At 33.4% G+C, this 12,036-nt stretch overlaps 1 long non-coding RNA gene across 3 annotated transcripts; it reads left to right on the forward strand.

Moving 5' to 3' along the window:
• The first annotated feature begins 3,719 nt into the window (after positions 1 to 3,719).
• On the forward strand, positions 3,720 to 10,144 carry LOC131070969 (uncharacterized). Of its 3 annotated transcripts, XR_009112443.1 has the most exons (5): positions 3,720 to 4,281; positions 6,746 to 7,062; positions 8,155 to 8,260; positions 8,903 to 9,002; positions 9,981 to 10,144. It is a non-coding gene; the product is annotated as an uncharacterized LOC131070969 (long non-coding RNA). The 3 variants fall into 3 exon arrangements; XR_009112444.2 differs by lacking the exon at positions 9,981 to 10,144 and having other exon boundaries at positions 6,729 to 7,062; positions 8,903 to 9,974; XR_009112442.2 differs by lacking the exon at positions 9,981 to 10,144 and having other exon boundaries at positions 3,721 to 4,281; positions 8,903 to 9,974.
• Positions 10,145 to 12,036: the final 1,892 nt, after the last annotated feature.

Genomic DNA, 12,036 nt, shown 5'->3' on the forward strand with positions numbered 1-12,036 from the left:
ACACTTGTGCAAACATCACAAACTACAAACGGATTTGGCTATGAAAACGGAGCAAACGGATTCGTCAAGACTTGAAATTTTGCAGGGTAACTCACTTTTATGCATACAATTGAATCCATTTTGAATTTCTCCATGACGATCAACAGGGCAAAAGATATAAACACCCAAAGTAGGCTACTTAATAAAATTTGCACTTGTGCCTAGAATGCACTTTCAGCTCACCCCTCGAAATGGGTACCTAGTAAACTTATCCAAATTGAATTCTGAAAGTTGCACATCACTGACTAGGCCAAATGAAAGGCGTGGGACATGAATCCCGAGCCTTACCCTCTGAAAATCAACTGGCTCCATTTTACCCCCTTGCTAACTAGGCATTCAAACTGACTTATTTAGGTACTTTTCTGACATGCAGAGCAAAATTTTGAAATAGGCCTATAAACTTGACTCAGTTTTTAAATAATCCCAACACAAGGGGCTTAAGAACTCAGGTGTACAAGGGGCCTAAGAACTCTTACTCTATTGTACCCTAGTTGTATAGCCATCACCACTAGCACTAATATATAAAGCACCACCAGTAGCATAAGCAAAGACATAGGTTGGGAATAAGCAAAGACATAGGTTGGGATAGAAGAAAAGGTAGAAGCAGAGTAAGCATCAGTAAAAATGTAAATATTAATAAAAATAAATAGACTAAATATTATTTTCAATTCGGACACGAATCAATTTGATAAGTATTTATATATAATTTGTATGTGAAAGTTTCATTAGTAATGTTTCAAGGTATGGATTTTGACTTTTAATATAGTATGAGCATGTAACCATATCTTAGTTTAAATGTATCTATAATATGAACCCAAGTTCTCTTGATGTCTATAATGAATTAGATTCCTTCTCATTTTTTCTTACCAATCAAAATCCCACACACTATAAGAAATAGTTACACATTACCTTCATTGATAAGAGGTCCAAATAATTTATAAGATACTATTTCAAATTGAGCATTAATCTACATTAGTAATAATAATGATATTATTAATATCAATATCGATAGTAGTTTAGTTTCATAAGTAAATTAAATTATTACACATAATTTTTCTAGTATTAAAATTGATAATAATAATAACAACCACAATCTTAGTTAAGTAGTATTTGTGTGAGGTGAAAAATGTGATGACAAACTATTGCAAAACAACAAAGATCCAACCACAAACAAAACCCTAGTTCTATAGCAAAATATTCACCATACACCAATGAAGAAACCTAAGAACATGCAAATCAACAAATTGAAACAATAATACCATTCACATGCCAAGTAGGGTTTGATCTTGTTTGATATATATTTGCTCTTAGATTTTGTATTGTGCAGAAGAGCTCAGCAAAGAACGAAATTGTGGTTGTAAAGATGCTTGATTGCATATGTCATTAGCTTAGCCTCATTAGGATTATGAAAGGATGAAGGAAAAATGGAGGGATAGGATTAAGAAGTGAAAGATAAAAGGTCAACTAGGATTAGAAGGTATGTAGGAAAAATAATAAAATATGAAGGGAGTAGTTAGAAGAAAATTAAGAGATAAATGGCATGTGTCATAGAAGGAAAAAGCTAATAAATTAATTAAGTAAATAAAAATTTATTTAATTAATAGAGGAAGTGGGACCAATTAAATAAAATATTTATTTAATTTAGGAAAACATAATTTAAATAAATAAAAATATTTATTTAAATGAGGAAATGCTAGAAGAGGGTAAGTGAATTAATTAAATAAATAAAAATTCATTTAATTAGATAGGACAATTTTAAGTGTCTACAGTACTAGTTAGAGTCGAGGACATTTATATATATAGTAACAACATTTCAGATTACTATCACCAAGTTAATCTAGGCAAGGACCTTGGTCGTAAAAATGTTGGTGTTGAATACAAAATTAATATTAAAAGTGGTGTTATTGAAATATAATTTTCCAATGTTAGTTAGGAAAAATAACAATGTTGTTACTCACTCTTGGTCGAAGCATAGTCTAACTATATAATAATATTGACATTTATATTAATAATGTTTTGTTAATATTAATAATAATTTAATTGTGGTATTACTATTTATTAAAAATTAATTTTAATCAAAGTAGTGCTAGTAGTAACGTAGATGTGTTGTGTACATCTCAATGACCATGCATTCACGCATAGTAGGGGTACTTAAATGATATTGTCGAGATTAATGTTAATATGACTATGAAAATTTGCCAACATTTGCCTTGGGGAATGATTACACACAAAGTTGATAATTGATAATAACAACAATATTAGTAAGTAATTGTAATAATAATAATAATGTAATTTTGAATACAATAATATTATCTAGTGTAATTCTTAGCGTCGGAATTAAGTATATCAATAAAAATTAAAAAGGAGGGAGGGTTAGCACAAATAATAAGGTAACATGTTGGTACAAGTTGATAATGAGACTTGAAGGCATATGAGTTTAAACAAGTTTAACTAACTAATCTATCAAATTGGAAGTACACTCAAATAGTGAAGCATAATAGTTGTTAAGAAGCAATTATCATCAAAGTAGGGTGTGTGAGATGGATTCCACAATGCCATCTTAGTAACTATTCATTTCCCCACCTCAAGTAATGTGTTGAGGATGAGCAATGTCGCCTGATGCATATAGGAATCCAAAATTGATGAGCATGGTAGGGTAATTAACTTGAATTTATGTCAATATTTTTATAAAAAATAATTGAGTTTTTGCCCTATAGGTCAAAATGTAGCATGTCATAACTCATTATAATCTCTATCAAAGGTGTTCCTTGTTCGTCAATATTTGGTGGAACTGCTAATGTTGTAACTCCATTTGATGGATTGCAAACATTGCCAAAGAATGACATCATTTTGATGACCTTCCTTAGCAACTTTCAAGAACCTTGTTCCTGCTCAACATCTTTCAAGAAATAAATGTTACCAAATTATCTTTTTGTTTAAGAAAGAGTAATAGATTATAGATCCCTTTGCCATAGATGTTTCTATACTCAATATCATCTATAAGAATGAAGTAAGAATGAGAAAGAGATTAATAATCTAATGACACTATAAATCAATTATTTATTACCTTGAGGTTTTCACTAACTCACTAATGCAACAATGCTTGTAGTTGTAACTCGTCTAATTGAGAACTTAAAAACCGAATAAAAGATGTAAATATTAATTAGAGCTTCAATTATATTTATATTAATTCACATCTGGAAAATTCTAGGAGATTTTTAAATGGCATAGCAATAATTTGACAGCCTTCATGTGATTATAAAATTGTACATAATAATGTTGGACAAATCAGATCTCGATAAAAAACACAAATTGTAATTTTCATGTTGAATATGGACCTAGGATTAGCATGGAGTTTAAATGGTATTAGTGAAATGGTCCCCATACATAGTGAATTTTATTGATGAAATAGGTCCACATACATAGTGAAATTTTACTCTACTCTAGTATTGCCATGTAGTAAAATTTTACTCTAGTATTGCCAAATATCTGAATAAATTAATATATGCATCCCAAACTCAAATGAATCATCATTAGAAATGTATTATGGTAAAAATACTAACTATAAATGCCTCATAAAATAAATTGTGGGAAAATTGATGTGCATTTGATCACTCTAATTTAGAGTTCAATTTTTACATTCCCATAGGCCGCTCCCTTCAACGGACAAGTGACAAGGAACTAAAAAACAACTGTAATTGAAAGAAATCTAGAAAAAAAAAACAGTAATTGTCCAAATGGCTAGATTTCCATACCTTTAATTGTCTTCTGTGATGAGATTGAGATGCATTTGCGATTGCAATTGCAATCAAGCAATTACACAATTTCATAGCATGGCTGTGCTTTCCGGTAGTATTGTGATCATTAGGTCTGCAGAATTATAGGCATTCGCTGCTGTATTTCATAGCATGGCTTGGGGTGGGATGTGCTTTACGGTAGTATAGTGATTATTACCTGGAGCATTCGCTGCTTTATTTCCAGACAATAATCTCTCGGAGTGACAGGACGGGTGTTTTACAAGGCTGAGGACATGCTAGCAGAGTGGAACGGAGTTCAAGTGGGACATGAAGACATAAGGGCATCGCAATCTGCTTTCTCTTCTTGTTGTTTTGGGTGAAATGTGCAATTGCAAGCAAGCAATTATACATATTTGTGGATGATGCAACTCTATTCAAATTTCATAGCATGGTTGTGCAGAGGAATTGTTCACCAGCATGGAGTCATTATGATTGGTAGCAAGAGGTATGTTTTTAGCCCCTTGTTAACAAATTACATAATATGCTCCATTCCTAATTTCCTGCAAATTTATTAGACAAATTCCATACTATGATATGTTTTCAGCCCCTGTTAACAAATTCCATAATATGCTATGTTAGCACATGTAACCTTTTGTCCCTCTCCTCTGCCTCGGAACTTCAGCATAATAAGCCTCTCCAGATGGTGTGAAACCCTAGAAGGATAGAAACACTCTCTGTTTCCTGCAAATGCTTTTCAGCTCCTGTTAACAAATTCCATAATAAGCCCTGTTCCTGCAAGTCATCAGCCTAGGAATTTCTCGGGTCTAAACTCATCAGGCTGATTGAAAAGCATTCCTATTGTGATATGACACCTGAAAAAGGAAGGAATTGACTCCTTTCTCAGTGTCTACTTAACAACTGCACAACTTCTCCAAATCCTCTAAACGTAACACTTCACAACAGACTCTTCTCAACGCTTTTTTCACCTCTTCATAAGCCCTTTCTTGAAGTGAGAATGGGTTATGACTTGGGAGATAAGCCAGAGACCATTTTTTCAACATATAGCAGATCTTTGGTTAACCCTTGAACATGCAGTACATTGTGAATTCGTTTCCGTACACCATTTCAGAGCTCTATCAAAATCACCCCTCCATAGATCTTGTGATTTGAATCATCACCCAATAAACCTTCTTCTCATTAAAGAGTTTTTGCATATGACACAAGTAAATCTTTACATGATGTCGTATGTCATGAAGCTCTTGAATCACCATACCAAAGGTTTTGATCACTTACAATGGTGGCCAACTCTGTTACAAGTAGCTTACCCTCTAGTTCCTTCATTTGCTGGACTTGTGTGTGGGTTTGTGAGGTTTGCTTCTGCATGATCGACTGCTTTCTTGCAGTGGTCCTTTGGATGGTAACCTGCCTTATTGAAATAGTGGCGTTTTTTAATTTCTTATTCTTTGAAGAACTTCATCATCAATGGTGGCTAGGTTTTCTTTTTTCAGGTGTCTTATTCCAACATACAAGGCAATGAGAGTGTTTGACTTAACTCTTTATGTCTTTTCTTAATCCAACTATAGTTTCAATGTTGGAGTTAGAGATTAGCTTGTGTGACCGCAGAGAGCACCAACCCCATAAGAGTCATAGCATTACCCTCTTCTGAGATTGGAAGAACAATCACAGCCAACTAGTTAAACATAGATTTGAAATTGTTGATGCATGATGACGCTGATTCTTCTTCATCCATTATTAGATGAAAGGATTTTCTCCACAGGTGCAACCTTGTTGTCATGTCCTTTATTTGAAACATTTGACACAATGCATCCCAAGTGTATCACAAGCCTCGTTTCAGGTTTTCATCTACACACATGCGACAGTTGTGCATCTTTTAGGTCAAGCAAAATTCTGGTTAATGGTTTGCCTTCTCTCGTTCTCCCACATGTTTCAGTTCAATCCATAGATCTGCTCTCAAGTGCAGCATGTTCATCTTCACCTTCCAAGATGGAAGTTGTTTTCACTGAATTTTTCCACCATCTTGTTTTCTTCACCTATTTGGCCAGCCATTTATTTAAAAATCCGAATCTGCCCATTTGTTTCATTGCCCATGGAATTCACAATGCTTTTCAACTCTGGGTTCATGCTAACCTTGGAATTTGCCAGGGGTTCAGCTTGCTCTTATAAATCGATATTTGTAGGATTCTGTTTTTTGGTGCTTTTGGAATCCGTCAGGGTTTCAGATTCAGGTTCAGATTCCTTCAGTCCGGTGTCTGTTGAATTCGTAACCCGTTCTGTCCTAGTGCCTTGGATTTCTGTTGATATTTTCAGTGTTTCAGATTCATGGTCTTCAAATTTTCTGCATTCTGATTTTGTTTTCTGTTTTGTTATCACTGAATCTATTTGTATTTCACCTGCATTGCTTTTAGTTTTCTGCATTACAATTTTCGTTTCGTTATCTACTGATTTTGTCTGCATTTCAAATTCAACTCCAATGTTTTCAATTTCTGCATTCTAATATCTGGTTCTGCTTCAGTTGAATTTGTCTGCATTTTTTGTTTTGACTTCTGTTGAATTTGTCTACATTACAACTTGGTTGCTCTCCATTTTCTGTCAAAACACTTTGGTTTCCAGTGCTTTGAATTTCCTGTTTCTTGGCTTCTGTTCCAGCTTGGATACCTTTTTTCATTCAGCAGTTTTTCAACTTCATTAACAGTTTTTGGATATTCTCGTCCACTCCCCTCCCCTTTTTCATTCAACAGTTTTTGGATATTATCTGTTGTGTTCCGGCATTGTATTGTTTTGACTACTCCCTTGTGCTTCTTTATGCTTTTCTTCTGCTTCTTTGTTCACAGTGGGTTCTTCAACCAACACTATGCTTGATTCTTCCTCTGTTATAAATCAATCCCATTTTCATTGTGCATATGTTCTGGTTTTACACTAACAAATTTTCAGTTTCTTGCCTGGCGCAGGTATCTCCCACCCGTGTGGCGTCTTGCTTGATCTACCGCCCCAATTAACTACCGGTTTTGAAGATATATTCAGGCCCTTTTCTGTCCAACCCAATTACCTTACAACATTGATAATATCATATGAGCTTTTCAAAGGTTCACCTGTACTCTTCCAGTCACCTTTTATCATTAACTTCAATATTTTCTGTTGTGTTTTGATTACAGCTCAATGGACTATCTGGGGCTTAATCAGTATACTGCATACTGCATGTACGATACTCGCCAACTAAAACCATAAATAACAGACTACCTGATGGACTGGAATGTAGGTTTTGCATGTAAGAACACTTATACCATGGATTGACTCGTTCTACTTACTTATATCATGCTATTGTCCTTTGAGAATGCCTTGAATTGCTGTTAGATATTCTCGTCTTTGATTTGGTACTTGAATTACCTTGAAGAACTGCCAATTCCAAAAAAGATTAAAACGCTTGTCTGTTTACATATATTTACTTATACCTTGAGCGCAATGGTGTTCAAATTGGACCAAGAGTAAGATCCCTTTCTCTTCTTTGCTAATTATAAATTCATATTATTGTTAATTAGTAATGTGCAACAGTGTTCATAGGTTCAAATGCACGACAATCTGAAAAGATTGTATTTTAGCTGTTAATCTATTAGATAGGATATGATGTCAGACGCTTTCATTTATACCTAAATCATAGGCTTAAAAAATGTGTCAGACGAGTGTTCTCTTGTTATCTCTGAGAGGAAATATACCAACCTATTCACTGAGTGGTGAGTTCAGGCGAGTTGAATGGTTGATCGGCACTCATCTCTCTCCCACTGAAGCCCATTTTGATGAGAAAATGGGTTGTTATGCATTAGATTATCAGCTACAATCCTAGCTTATTCATTTCAAGATAAAACTGTAGTTCATTCCTTAGATTCGGAAAAGATTAATTAGCTTTCCATTAGTTTTTCCAAATACGTTAAAAGAAGAGAGTGATTTTGCAGTCTAATTCAGAGTGACTTTACCTTGTAACTTGGGGTTTATACAAAGCTGTCATGTAAATAAAAGACAATTATGAAAATCCACATCATTTGGAACTTTGTAGCTCGTTCTATATTCCCATAGTACTGTTGAAGCCTCTCCTCCCAGTGATTGCCTCACTTAGCACAGTACTTCTGTATTAACGAGACCAAGACTTTCTTACGAGCCTTTGCTTGGTCATTGAGTCTCTTGGAATCAGGGCTCAATAGAGACTGTAATATTTTAAATTGCCTGTTCAAGTAGATTATCTGAGTTACAAACCATCCTCCGAATAATTTGCCAAGGAAGTCAATTTTGTTACCAACTTATCCCTCAGATTTACTTTAATATAACTTACAAGTATCTGTATGTTTGATGATTTCTTTGGCTGCAGGAATGGAAGACCCTGGCAATTTGACACTGGAAGTTGGGCTTCATGATACAACGAGGGACCTATTATAAAGACTAAGTTAATAATTTGGTAAAGGCAATGAAAGAAGGTTGAATCCCATTTTCTTCCTCTGTTGTGTTTTGACTACTCTCCTCTGTTTCTTTATGCTGTTCTTCCGTTTCTTTGTTCAGAGTGGGTTCTTTATCTTCAATCAACCTTCTCCATAACACTAGGCCTGTTTCTTCCTCTGTTTCCTTCTCTGGGTCCTCTGGCAATGTATTGTTTTGACTACTCTCTTGTGCTTCTTTATACTGTTCTTCAGCTTCTTTGTTAACAGTGGGTTCTTCTTTATCTTCAACCAACCTTCTCCATAACACTATACCTGATTCTTCCTCTGTTCTAAATCAATCCCATTTTTTTCTTTATTGTCGCATGTCATGAGGTTCTTGAATACAAATTATATATTTGGAATCATATTCATCTCCATTGCTTTCAATTTCCTGCTCTCCAATTTCTGTTTTGTTATCTACTGAATTTGTCTGCATTTCAAATTCAACTCCAGTGTTTTCAATTTTCTGCATTCTAATATCTGTTTGAATTTGTCCATATTTCATGTCCATTGCTTTCACATTGAAGTTTGTTCGAGCTTGAGTACTTTCGTTAATTCCATCTGTTAAATTCACCTATGCTATTCCTCAATTGTTTTCGAACATCATTAACTTCAATATTTTCTGTTGTGTTTTGACTACAGCATCTGGGACTTAATCAGCGTGTACTGCATACTACATGTATGGTACTCACTAACCAAAACAATAACAACTACCAGATGGACTGGAATGTAGGTTTTGAATGTAAGAACCCTTATACCATGGATTAACTCGTTCTTCTGACATCATATCATCCAAAAAAGCTTAAAATTACACCATGGATTAACTCGTTCTTCTGGATTACCATGATTTAACTCGTTCTTCTGTATTACTTTGATTTGGTACTTTGAATTACAATGAAGAACTGGCAATTCCAAAAAAGCTTAAAAAGCTTGTCTGTTTACATATATTTACTATATTAACTGTTTGTTTGAAACCATAGTTGAGCGCAATGGTGTTCAATTTGAGTAAGATCCCTTCCTCTTCTTCGCTAATTATAAATTCGTATTATTGTTGTTTAGTAATATGCAATGGTGTTCATAGGTTCAAATGCATGACAGTCTTAAAAGAATGTATTTTAGCTGTTAATATATTAGATAGGATATGTTGTTAGATGCTTTCCTTTATACGAGTTCAGGGGAGTTGAGTGGTTGTTTAGCACTCATCCCTCTCCCACTGAAGCCCATTCTGATGAGAAAACGGGCTGTCATGCATTGGATTATTCTTTTAAGGTAAGTTTGATAGTCTTAACTGTAGTTCATTCCTAAGATTCAGAAAAGACTCATTGGCTTTCCATTATTTTTTTTAAATATGTTAGAAGAAGAGAGTGATTTTCTGTTGTCTTCAAGCCCTCCACATTGAGTTCTGACATTGGATCCTCTGGCAATGTATTGTTTTGACTACTCTCTTGTGCTTCTTTGTTTTATCTTCAAGCCACCACCTCCATAACACTATGCCTGATTCTTACTCTGTTGTAAATCAATCCCATTTTCTTCTCCTTCCAGTGTGAAGGACTTCATTTGCTGTTTTCCTTGTCTTCAGGTTTGGGTTTTTTTACATTGAAGCAGAGAGCAGAACAATATCAGCAATAAACAACGACAGTTAATTATTGCACTATGCATCATTTGATGAGTTTGGTGTTAATAATATATTAATGTTAGGTGTGAAATGTGAAATGTGCAGGGTTCATTTGGACTGGACGAAATATTACATAAACAAATGTCAAGGACTGTTATTATTTAAAAGATGTCCGTATCTTAGTTGTTAATAGTTTTGTGTGCTGATGAAGGTCTAAATTACTTGTAAACATTGCTTAACAATTATAATTAATAAAAAATATATTATTTTTTTAGGAGGGGTAGAAATGCCTCTCCACAAACTCTTTATGGATGTCCATCCATGGCCATCCTTCAAGAGGTCTTTCTTGTTCTTTTTTATGTTTTTTTTTGAGTTTTTCTATTTTCAAATTTAATTGAATTAAATCATTTTGTTAATCAAATATGTATTTTGAAAATTAATTAAGGTAGAGGTCTTTCTTGTTCTTTTTTATGTTTTTTTTTGAGTTTTTCTATTTTCAAATTTAATTGAATTAAATCATTTTGTTAATCAAATATGTATTTTGAAAATTAATTAAGGTAGAGGTCTTTCTTGTTCTTTTTTATGTTTTTTTTTGAGTTTTTCTATTTTCAAATTTAATTGAATTAAATCATTTTGTTAATCAAATATGTATTTTGAAAATTAATTAAGGTAGTTTAATCATTGCTAATTAAACAATTGTAAATATATCTTTTATAGGTATTATCAATGAAATTTTAAAACAATAACTATTTTCACTTACATTTAATAGAACTAAAGGGTAAGATGACAATTTACTCTTAGAAATAGGAATCTTTCAAGTTTTATTATTATGCATTATTTTTTTGTATTTGTGAAATTATCTAATTATTTAATTTATGATATGTTTGTATAAGTCTATAATGGAATGAGAGTTGTCCACAAGAAACATTCATTAAGTCTTTTGGGCATTGTGTAAAATCTTCATGTCTAATATGTATTTATTGACTATTGAGTGCCTAGTGTATAGTTCTTGTGCATTAGTTATAAGGGTACTTGATTATGAGGATATTGACTATGTGCGCACTTGATTATAAGGGTTTTTTTGGTCAAAGTTATAATGTCATGTATGTCATTTAGTCTTATAGTGTGTCATAGAGTAACAATGCATTAAAATTACTAAAATTATTTAGCTGGCCAATGTGCATCCAACTACTACCATGCCTAGTAATCTTGTCCATTCACCATGGTTGACTAACATAAACTCTCTAGTGTGTGATGATTCTAACTAAATACGGCATGTATGGTGTGAATTAGGTTTGCATGCTTGGTACCCTCTGACTTTCATGTCTTTTTAGTGAAGCTTCAATCATGTCTAGTGTGTATCAAACCCTTATAGTATGTTTAGTGTGCTTAGTTATGGATCATAATTTGTGGCATTTGTGTTTGTGTGTTCTTATTGTATGGGTTTCATTTTTAGTTTTGATGATGTACATATCATGGAGTTGTATGGGTTTATTTTGAAGGTTGCATCTAATCCCTAGCATGTGTTCTTAGTGCACTTGTTTATTCATAATGGTTGCATGACATTTACTTTTCTACATCATGATTGCATAGCTTTTGTATGAAGGTTTTAATGATGCATTTAATTTAATTTTATGGATTTGTTTGAATGTTTTAATGGCATATATGCCATTGAGTTGAATGGGTTTTGTTTGAAAGTTGTATCGAGCTCTTGTATGGATTTGTTTGGATGTGTGCTTAGTGTGTTTGTCCATGCATCATGGTTGAGTAAGATCGACTCTTGTGCATGATTCTTGTATTGATTTCTATGATGGGTAATATTGCAGTATAAATGTCATTAATTTAATTGTATGGATTTCATTTTTAGTTTTGATGGTGTATGGGTTTATATTGAAAGGTCGCATTTGATTCCTAACATGTGTTCTTAGTGCACTTTTTATTCATAATGGTTGCATGAAAATTACTTTTCTACATGATGATTGTATAGATTTTGCATGAAGCTTTTAATGATGCATTTAATTTAATTATGTGGATTTGTTTGAATCTTTTAATGGTATATATGCAATTGAGTTGAATCAGTTTTACTTGAAGGTTGCATCAAGCTCTTATAGTGTGCATGCATCATGGTTGAGTAAGATTGACTCTTGTGCATGATTCTTGA

Source organism: Cryptomeria japonica, chromosome 4 (genome assembly GCF_030272615.1).
Source record: "Cryptomeria japonica chromosome 4, Sugi_1.0, whole genome shotgun sequence".
Taxonomy (NCBI): domain Eukaryota; kingdom Viridiplantae; phylum Streptophyta; class Pinopsida; order Cupressales; family Cupressaceae; genus Cryptomeria; species Cryptomeria japonica.